The sequence below is a fragment of the Perissodus microlepis genome, chromosome 6 (genome assembly GCF_051167445.1).
Source record: "Perissodus microlepis isolate ML-2025 ecotype Zambia chromosome 6, ASM5116744v1, whole genome shotgun sequence".
Classification (NCBI taxonomy): domain Eukaryota; kingdom Metazoa; phylum Chordata; class Actinopteri; order Cichliformes; family Cichlidae; genus Perissodus; species Perissodus microlepis.
In genome coordinates, this window is record NC_140466.1 from 31,225,375 (window position 1) to 31,235,991 (window position 10,617).

The 10,617-nt window shown below is 36.9% G+C and overlaps 1 long non-coding RNA gene across 1 annotated transcript; it reads right to left on the minus strand.

The window, feature by feature from the left end:
* Positions 1-2,185: 2,185 nt before the first annotated feature.
* Positions 2,186-8,393, minus strand: LOC146385969 (uncharacterized). The gene is made up of 5 exons (XR_014800538.1): positions 8,357-8,393; positions 6,996-7,027; positions 5,736-5,762; positions 4,710-4,736; positions 2,186-2,827 (listed from the first exon to the last, which is right to left on the minus strand). It is a non-coding gene; the product is annotated as an uncharacterized LOC146385969 (long non-coding RNA).
* Positions 8,394-10,617: the final 2,224 nt, after the last annotated feature.

Below are 10,617 nucleotides of genomic sequence, written 5' to 3' on the forward strand. Positions count from 1 at the left end.
TGTTTTTCCTTAAAATCATCCCTTTCTCTATAGATCTTTCTCAAATGTTCTGTCTGTTTCTCTCTATATGTAGCATTTAATTTATAAAGATTATTTTTGTACACACTCTTCTTCTGTCTGTGATTAGGATCATTAGACTGTCTACTGGATTATTTTTTCTTTGCCTTAAAGCTTTCATCAAAAGTGTACATCTGCCTTTCTTTTTCTGATTTTCCTTTCTTTGTGGTAGTTTGTGTTGGGACAATAATTGTCTCCTCATTTGTTTCCTTTTCTGTTTATTACATTTTAACAGTTTATATGAGAGTTCCTGTGTTGTTTTAGTTGAACAGGAGGCAGTGTTTAAATCATTCTGAGGAACAGAATTGGATGTTACCTGAGTGTCACTCACACAAGATGCAGAGGTTTTATTTAGCAGAGATGCAGCAGCTGTCTCATTTGAATAATCCACTCTGGATGACGTCACTTCAGTGGTTAAAGTGTCGGTCCCAGTTTTCCGTGTCTGCTCAGTGGATGTTTGGGAATTTAATTCATGGACACGTTCATTTAAAGCTGCGGCTGGAACACTTGCAGCAGTTTGTCTGTTTTCGGTGGTTTGATTAGCATCTCTTTGGTCAGCAGTGTTTTCACTGTGAAACTCAACAGGCTGTAGCTCATAAGTGCAGGCTGAGGCGATGCTAAATATTTGGTACAAGCGTTTGATCCTGTCAATCATGTCATTAAGACGTGTGAATTTTAACATAACTGCAGTTCCACCACTTACACCTAGCAACAATGGCATTCCTGTAGACTTACGTGGGTGAGGATCAAAGTATGCGTATTCACCTGAAGTCAGCCTGCAAACTGCGATGACCGTTCGTCCCATGACTAGCAAAGCGTAGCGAAACTCTGAAGACAAACAATGTAGTCCCTGTTCAAGGCTCGGAAGGTGATCTGTACCATCAAATGTGCCATAACGAGCAAACTGAGACATATCCACTTGATACTCGTGTCTGCGGCTGGTGACCACTGTGGGAAGCTCATCACAGGCTAGAAACACGCTGTTCACAAACCTCTTTCTGGCATCTGAATACACGGCATGGCCTTTGTCCAACACACGGTTAAGATCTGCTCTGGTAATGAATTCATCCTCATGTAAGAATGACAGGAAAACCAAACTGTTAGCCATGCATTGCTGATTCCTGTACTTTCCATACCTAGGAGAAGCCTGGCTTCGGGAAGCACAGATGCTACTCACTCGTGGACGACTTTCACTGTTTGTAACCTGTACATGAGACGGTCCTGGAGCTTCTCCATCATGCTGTGTTTGCACATTTACCTGGGGTTCAGTCTGAATTACCTGCTGTACTTTAGCATTTGGCACAGATGATGAGCAAACACCTCTCTTTACCACATCTGCATAAGACACAGCGGCTGTCTGAACGCTGAGCTGCACTTCTGGACTGGGAATACTTGTAACAGACACCTTTACCTGTTCCTTCTCCTTTTGCCATCTAAGCTTCTGGGACTGTGACCTTTGACCTTTCCTTGGCATTTTGTGCAAGTACAAACTGGACCTTATATGTATTTATACACAAATGTAAACAAAACTCAACCTGTAAACACTGGAAAACGAATGACTCCTCAAGTTTCTATCAAATGGAGAAATGTAAAACTATACAAATGGTAAAGTGTTCTTATAACTATGTAATTGATGTAAAAGGCTGACTTAAATACAAACTCAATATAAAGGTTATTGAAAGTTCTTTAAAAACAGTTTTATTGTTTTATTGTAAACTGTATATTATCACTTCTATTTTTTTAACCAGACTGGTTAATGAATAGGTCTATACTTCTGTAAAGTAATATGCAGAATAAATCTCAACAATCAACAGGCTATAATAAAACTCTTAGCTTTTAAGTAGAATTTGTGTAAATCTTTCAGATATTTAAAATTTAAAGCAAACATAAGGAGCTGTGATGGTGTGGTGATCAGATGACAGGCGATGAGGATTCTTCAGCTGGATGTTCTGCAGCAGTCAGGAAACAGGAAGTCTGGGTTCTCAGAGCAGCCTCTAGATGACAATTGTAACTGAATACTTACACTGAGTGACAAAAAAGGGTTTGTCCTTAAATAATAATAGTATAAACTTGTAGTCAAATGTTATAGCCAATGAAACAGACTTGAAAAATGTATTTGAATCAAATTTAATATTTATGTAAATATAGCACTCTGAATATTTTACAGAATAGTCAGATTATCTTATTACAAATAAACCTTTCAAAAGGTGTATATTTTATATAATGTATCAAAGTAATTGCACCAGTAAGCCAAACTATCAGTGTTTATTCCAAAGTGTAATGCCAAGTTAAAACTACAAATGTAGGGCTGTGTAAATAGTTTCTACTATAAGTTCTACTGTACTGCAATTCTACTACTGTATATTCAACTTTCTAATTGTAATTTCCAGCAAAATGACTATAGAGAGTTTAATGACAGGAAAGAAGGAGCAGTGAGAGCAGAGATCTCTCAGAATTCTGAATACAGATTGACAAAGTTCTGGTAACTTCAATTGCCAAAAACAGGGATCTGGTAAAACTTGGATTTCTGAAAACTTGGATTTCTGAAAATCTGGGATTTCTGGAAAATCTGGGATTTCTGGAAAATCTGGGATTTCTGGAAAATCTGGGATTTCTGGAAAATCTGGGATTTCTGAAGACGAGATAGAGTGCTTGGGATAGATTGATACAAGATAGAATGGCTGTCAAATTAGATAGAGTCGGGAGAGTGATAGGATAGACAGAATTGCTTGATAATGATAGAGAGAGGGGATCTTCTGCAGCAGGTCACCTGTAAGACACAAAAGGACTGGAATTAGTTACATTTCCAATATGCTTGGATTTACCATATTCTTCAGACTATATGGCACACCTAAAATCCTGTCATTTTCTCAAAAATATACAATGTGCCTAGTGTATCGAGTCTGGTTATGCTTACCAACCTCAAACTGGATTTCTGTGGTACACAGCGATCCAAATTCTGTCAAATATTTTAGTAAGACTTTGGTAAGCTACAAAGCTGCGCCGCTTGATGTATTGTCAGAGCATTATGGCTACCATAGTCAGGACCCTCACAGAGTAATTCGTACGGTGCTTCAACATAACATTATGGTGTGTGTACAAGGACCTGGCACGTGTTAAGAGACATGCTTATGAAGCAGATTTCAAATTGATCAACCCATGAAGAGTTTGATGGATTTGTGGAAGAGGAATGAACTGAAAAAGTGAGTGTAATTGTATTTTATGTGTTACAACTGAACAGTGTTGAGAGTTGTTGTGAATGACTTGAATAAAGTTTGACTTATCTGACTGTTTGTTTGGCTTAATGTGCCTTAAAAACAGACTTGTTTATTGGCATTATGCCTTATAATCTCAAAAATACAGTAAATGTAGGGCTTTAAATACTAAAGAGTTCTACAGTAAATTATTGGACTGAACAGAATGACAATGTTTAACAAATGATGGTGGAACTGTTATAAGGACATTTTTGCGTTCTATTAAAACAATAAAAACGCAGTCTATAAACTCAAACCAAGATGTGCTGCTACAGTAGTTTACTGTAAATATTATATGGTCCAAATAAACCCGCACACTGAGGTTACAGCAGACAGTTTCAGGCCTCCTGCTTTAAACACTTTATATCCATTAAACTCCAAATTATTTATTGACTGGCCAAAAAGAACACAAAAACTTTCTCACATTTTCCTAAAAACATCTTGATGATCAGCAAGAGCTGTGTGAACTCACTGTACTTAACTGAATCTTCTAAAGTGACATAAATATTTCAGAAAAACACCAGCATTAAAGTCAAACATGGTGCTGTTACTGTGATGGTCCAGAGTTCCCTTACTACTTCAGGACCTACATCAACTCATCAGGTCCTGAGCTTAGGTTTAATCACACTTGGGATTTGCAACAGGAAATTGATCTGAAGCACACAAGCAAGTCCAACTGACTAATCAGAATCTCGACTTTAATGAAATTGAGATCCTTGAAATGATTTCAAAACACTATTTTTGACCTTAATTAAGGCAACTCTGAAATTAAAGTGGACCAAAATCCCCCAGTGATGTAAATCAGTCATTACTAGTTACTATAAATGCTTGATGGTAGTTGTTGCTATCAGGGCTTTCACAGCTGGGTATTAGAGAACAAATAGCTCTGGTTTGGTTTTCTCTGCTTCATACATAAGGGGTGGCTGTAGCTCAGGTGGCAGAGCAGGTCAGCCACTAATCAGAAGGTCGGTGGTTCGATCCCAGGCTGCCAGGCTGCATGCCAAATATCCTTGGGCAAGATACTAACCCCATGTTTGCCTACTGGTGGTGGCCAGAGGGCCCGGTGGCGCCTGTGTCTCTGTCAGTGCGCCCCAGGGCAGCTGTGGCTACAATGTAGCTTGCTATCGCCAGTGTGTGAATGTGTGTGTGAATGGGTGAATGACTGAATGTAGTGTAAAGCGCTTTGGGGTCCTTAAGGACTAGAAAAGCGCTATACAAATGCAGGCCATTTACCATTTATACATGAAATCATCACTTTAAAACTGCTTGTATTTGTATTTATCCAGGTCATCCTTGTTAGAAGATTTGAAACATGTGACAAAAAAGCATAAACAAACTAAATCTGCAAGGAAGAAAGACTTTTCCCAGCGCTGTACCTCAGACAAAACCTATACTTACCAGACTTGAGACGATCAGATCAGCAGTCTAGACAAAGGAAACAAAACATCAGATCACTGTTTAATGATTCAGACTGTTGAGCCTCTTCACACACAATCCAATTTACTGTGACATTAAATAACTAGTCAAATCCTCAATTTCATCCTTTATGTACTCACTGTAGTCTAAAGAGGGCACAATTTAATTGCAGAGTCTCAGATGGCATGTTAATTAACATGTTAATTAACATGTTTAATAAAAACATTCATACTACAGAATTGCAAAGAATAGGCACCAATATTTGTTGGCACAAATGCAGGATATACCAAATATTTTCGTACACAGAAGCTTTGTGGCTCCAACATTTTCTATCACAAGTCAGTTCTAATAACATGTGAAGAACGACAACTTTTAATCTCATTTCAGATTAAAAAAAAAAAAAAGTAAACAATACTTTATTCAGTATGACTTTTGGCAAAATGAGAAATTTGGAGATGGATGGTTCCAACAAAGCAGTCTACATATTTCAGTCACATGTGGGGTATGTTTAAAACACAGCTATAAGCACTCCACTAAATCTAGGACGTACTTATAGTGGCCGATTTAAAGGCCTAATTAAAAATGTAGTATGATGATAATTTATTTGTAGATCATTTAATCATAAAATACAGAAATCAGTGCTGCATCTGTGCTTTTGATTTTTTACAGTCATCAACAAAATCTTTAATTAAAAGACTAATTCAAAGAGCAGTTTTCAGACAGTGACTTAATTTAATGAAGGGAAAGAAGCTTTTGAAATCCACAAGGCCCTACTTGAAGACTTAATTGTACCTAAACTGCTGTTCATGAGCTGCTCTAATGTGAAAAAATATGCGCTGCTACAATAACCTACCGACCTCTGTAGGTCTGGAAATGTTTACACAGACTTTTCTAGGTTTGATGACTTTTGATGATCACCAATAGCTGTGCTGACTCACAGCACTACACTGAATCTCCTATAATGAGAAACATTTCCCAGCACTGCACCTCAGACATAGCTTTACTTACCAGACTTGAGACGATCAGATCAGCAGTCTAGAGAAAGGAAACAATTCATCAGGTCACTGCTTGATGATTCAGACTGTTGAGCCTCTTCACACAATCCAATTTACTGTGACACAAATTAACTAGTAAAATCCTGAATTACTTTAAGCTTTTTTAAGTTTACTTTAGTCTAAAGAGGAGACAATTGAACTGCAGGGTCTCACATGGCTATAGCAAGTGTAATAAAAGCATTATTACTACAGAAATGCAAAGAATAGGCACCAATATTTGTTGGCACAAGTGCAGGATACACCAAATATTTCCTACACAGAAGCCTTGTGGCTCCAACATTTTCTACAACAGGTCAGTGCTAATAAAGTGTGAAAAACCAAAACTTTTAATGTCCTTTCAGGTTAAAAACATTAAATACAAAGTAATTCTTTTAATCACAAGCAACAGAAAACCTCATCATGTTTTGGTTAGTCTGATATGAATATGCAAATCCTAAAATACATGTAAATATTGACATGTTACAATAACAGAGGTGCAGAATGTTTTGTGATTAAAATGAAATGTCTTAAAATATTACACTAAAAAGTCCTTTCATTGTACCAGTTGCTAGGAATATTTATGTATGTTGCAATGTCCCTTTTTGGCAACATTTCTATTTAATTTTAAAACACATTATATTCACTAAATAAGTAATAAACTAATTCGACACAATGGCTGTAATGTACCTAACAATTTCCACTCACACCTCTGGTTCTATTCGTTTTTATTATTGCTTAACTGTTAAAGCTATTACTTATACCGAGTCAGGCAAAATACTTCTACAATGTTCTGACTTTAATGTAATACATCAGCAGAATTTGAGAGACAATATAAATCAATACCTGTGCAGCTCTTAAGTGTTTGAGCAACCACTTATACTGACTCCCCTAAAACACTTTCATTGTTTTGTCTGCTACTTAAAGCCACAAACATAAGGACAAAATGAACAACTGTATAAAGACATCCGACATTTAACTATTTTTGGATTTGACTAACCATCAAAACAAAAAAATTAAATCATACATAAATGGGCTATTAAACTTCAGGGACATTTTCAGGGACAGTCAGAGGCCCTGTGTGGGGCCTTTGCTGCCACAGGTCACAAATCCTGTGTTTTCGCCAATCAGTAAATGGAAACGTATCACAAAAAGTCAAACTACTGTATGTAAGTCGTCAAATGTGCTACGCAATGCCAGGTTCATACTGCTTCAGTTACAATCACTGTTTACTTACCAGCAAAGGCAAAACCAAAGATCTCTTTTATTCTGCGTAACAAAAGACAAAGCACAAAAACACAGAATGAGACAACTCAAATCAGCATCACAGTCAATACTGCATCACTCTGTGTAGTCCAAAAGATTCAGTACACTTCTTTGTTTACCACAGCTGGAATACAAACAACTCTCCTCTTTTTTCTACACCTTATTAAAGATTGCTGTCTTCATTAAGGTAAAATGTGGTTTCATCCATTTGTAATAAGCCACACACGTTTCTCAGTTATGTGATAGCTCTATTAGTTTGGTACTATTAGATAACACAGTAGATTTAATAAGCAATGATTTGCTACACCTAGCACTGCACACTTTATCAAATTCTGACATCACAATTTAAAAGCATGAACAATCATAAATGAAAGCTTGGATGATATATTTGTAGGCTTCAACATTTGAGTTGGTCTGCATTCAAATTCTTCCCAAAAATATTATTACCTGCACACAGTACCATTTAGTATCATTTAATATGCTGTTGTTTTAAATATCTACATATCATATTTATAATATTAATGGCACACTGCAGCATTTTATTCATTTGAAGGTGGCTTTTTTTAATATTTCATTAATCTTTCACGAAGTGAGAAGTTAAACAGAACTGCAGGTGTAGGTTTTATTTAAAAACCAACCTGCACAAACAAGTGTTTGTTAAACAGTTCTTAAAATTTAACTAAAAAACTAAAATTAATTAATTTAAAAAAAAAAAAACTTCCTGTTAAGAGATGTTATTATTCTTATATTATGTGTTTTATCCGCACTCTCTCTCTCCCTTCTGTTAATTAACCCACAACACAAACACACACCGGCACAGGCACTTGACTGTTTTTCTCCCAGCTTTCAGTCAGAGGCAGTAAAATGGCTCCTTTGAAGTTGCCGACCCTGCTGCTTCAGCAGCTAATCAGTGGTTCTAAAATGGCGACTCATTACCTTACAACCTAAAGAATGAGGCCGTTTTAACTGACTGATTTGTGAAGAGGAGAACTAACTTCAGCTTCCCTAAGAGACTCAGAAACACTAACACACCGAATGAACCAAATACAACACAATAACTGTATTAAACAATCAAATGAACCATATTCATTTCACACTGGGCCTATAGGAGCTAGGCTAGGCGTTAGCACTTGGTTGTTAGGGCTAGCTTACCAAACACTCCTTTTAAATACTAAAATTAAAACGTTTCACTAAAAAAGCAACCATTGTGTTACTTCAACATGACTTATACTTCGACTGGCTTCATAAGTCACTAACAACAACTGGGTAAATCACTCAAACAGCTTATAGACATTTCATTTCAGAGAAGAGAGACAGAGAAGCAGCGTTTACCGGCAGGGATCGAGCAGAGAGTGGGCGGAGATTCAGGAGTCAGCCGGAGACATAAAAGAAAGAGGCATTCACGGGTAGTGGGAAACTTCGCTATTACACAAAATTGGCATTGAAAACGTGAAAAATATATGTAAATTTAAATATCAACATACTAAAAAATTTTTGCAACAAAAAACAACTAGCAGAAATGTAATTCTATAAGTTTAATAAATATTTCAAACAGGATTCTTTGAATTTGAAATAATGGTTAAAAGACATAAATAAACATAAGGTCATTATGTTAAAATGTACTGTATTATGATAGATTTATTTAACTGACTGAGGTCAGGAGGTCCTTTAACCCCACTGCCATGAGACTTTTTAACAGGGACTCTTGACATGTTCATTGCACAATTGTTTCTTTTATTCTAATACATATTGTTGTAATCATATGAATTCTGATCTAAATGGACATGGATTTGAATGGACTAACAGCCACACAATCACAAATATGGACACATATGGAAACACACACACACACACACACACACACATACACACACACACACACACACACACACACAGGGAGAGAGAAGCAAGTGAACAGGGTCTCCCTCTCTCTCTCTCTCTCTCTCTCTCTCTCTGTCACACACAAACACACACAGAGAGAGGGAGAGAGAAGCAAGTTCCTAGGTCAGTCAAGCAGAAATAGTAAGATTTGGCAGAAATACTAAAAAGCAGCAGAAATGCTATGATTTAGCACAATAGTAATAACTTAAATAGAAAAATTGGAAAAGCAAAATGGACAGCTGAAAAATTGCTGAACATGCTAAGGGTCCCTCAAATATACTTGTTAAATGAAAAAAATCGGCAAAGAAAATATAACAGCCACACAATCACAAATATGGACACATATGGAAACACACATGCACAGAGAGACACACACACAAGATCCAATTCAGTCAACCAGTCTAAATATACTGAATTTGAATCTTACAATGAGATCATCCCATAAAAAAGCTTTCTCTCTCTCTCTCTCTCTCTCTCTCTGTGTGTGTCTCTCACACACACACACACACACACACACACACACACACACACACACACACACACACAAACAGGGAGAGAGAAGCAAGTTTCTAGGCCAGTCAAGCAGCCTGGGAGCTGCTGAATTTGAATCCACCAATCAGAGAGGCTGTGTACTTTTTCCCGCCAAAACAGGTGCACACACGCAGCACAGAGACAGGATTTTTGTAGTCTATTTCTCATAGTGAAGACTCCCCTCAAACAAATGACCATAATTTCCTAACAGTAGGGGCTAGAACGGTCATTCTTACACCGTTTTGTTCAGAAGAGATGGGGGAATCTTAAAGTGTTGACAATTTATCATTAAAATATGAATTATTGAAGATATTTGACTTCTAATGCACCATAACTGAGTAGAGGCGCAGCAAAAACTGTCTTGACTTGCCCTCAAACAACGCTTTCTAACTCTAAATCTATTTGGAGTATCGATATCATTCTGTCACTGTAAGAGACAGCAGGCTTTGGTGAGTAGTCATGGAAATTTTCAGGTCTCTCTGGAAATCTATCAAAAAGATATGACGAGAGAAAAAAGTGGTTCATTTCCAGAGTTTGAAATCTGAAGAAATCTGAGCGAAGGACGAATTTCCTACCCTCAAACAAGTGTAACTCATCTCAGAACGGTAATAGGTGAGAAAATAATTCTTGAATTGTGAGCGTCAGGAGTGTCTGAAGATATATTGGCACAAGCCTCATGTCTTAACTTCGCTTCGTTAAGGAGATATGACGATTTGAATATGCCTCTCATTACAGAAATCAAGCGGTGGTTTTGAACAAACTCTCCATTGACTTTCTATGGAGAGTTTTGAGACTTTGTGTTGGTCTGAGGAGATTTGCCAAAATTCTATAAATCCCACAACAATGATAGTGACATTTTCTGAAAGCCAGCAAAAATACCTACGTTTTGATGTATAATTTGTGGAAGTTGAGTGAAAATTGAGCAAGTAGCAAGAAGTTGTTCGGACATGAAGAGAAGACTGCGAAACTTACAGTGGCACACTGAAAGCCAAGTGCATAGCAACCATAACAACGCATGTATTTTGTGAAAAATCACAAAGATGAAACTCAAAACTTAAAGAGGGATAAGATGAAAACGGTAACAGATATGAAAAGGTTGAATCATACATGAATAGCCCAATAATTTGTGAACATTTTAAAATTTGAATGGTTGTTCTAGGCAAAAGTATGAGGAAGTAGTT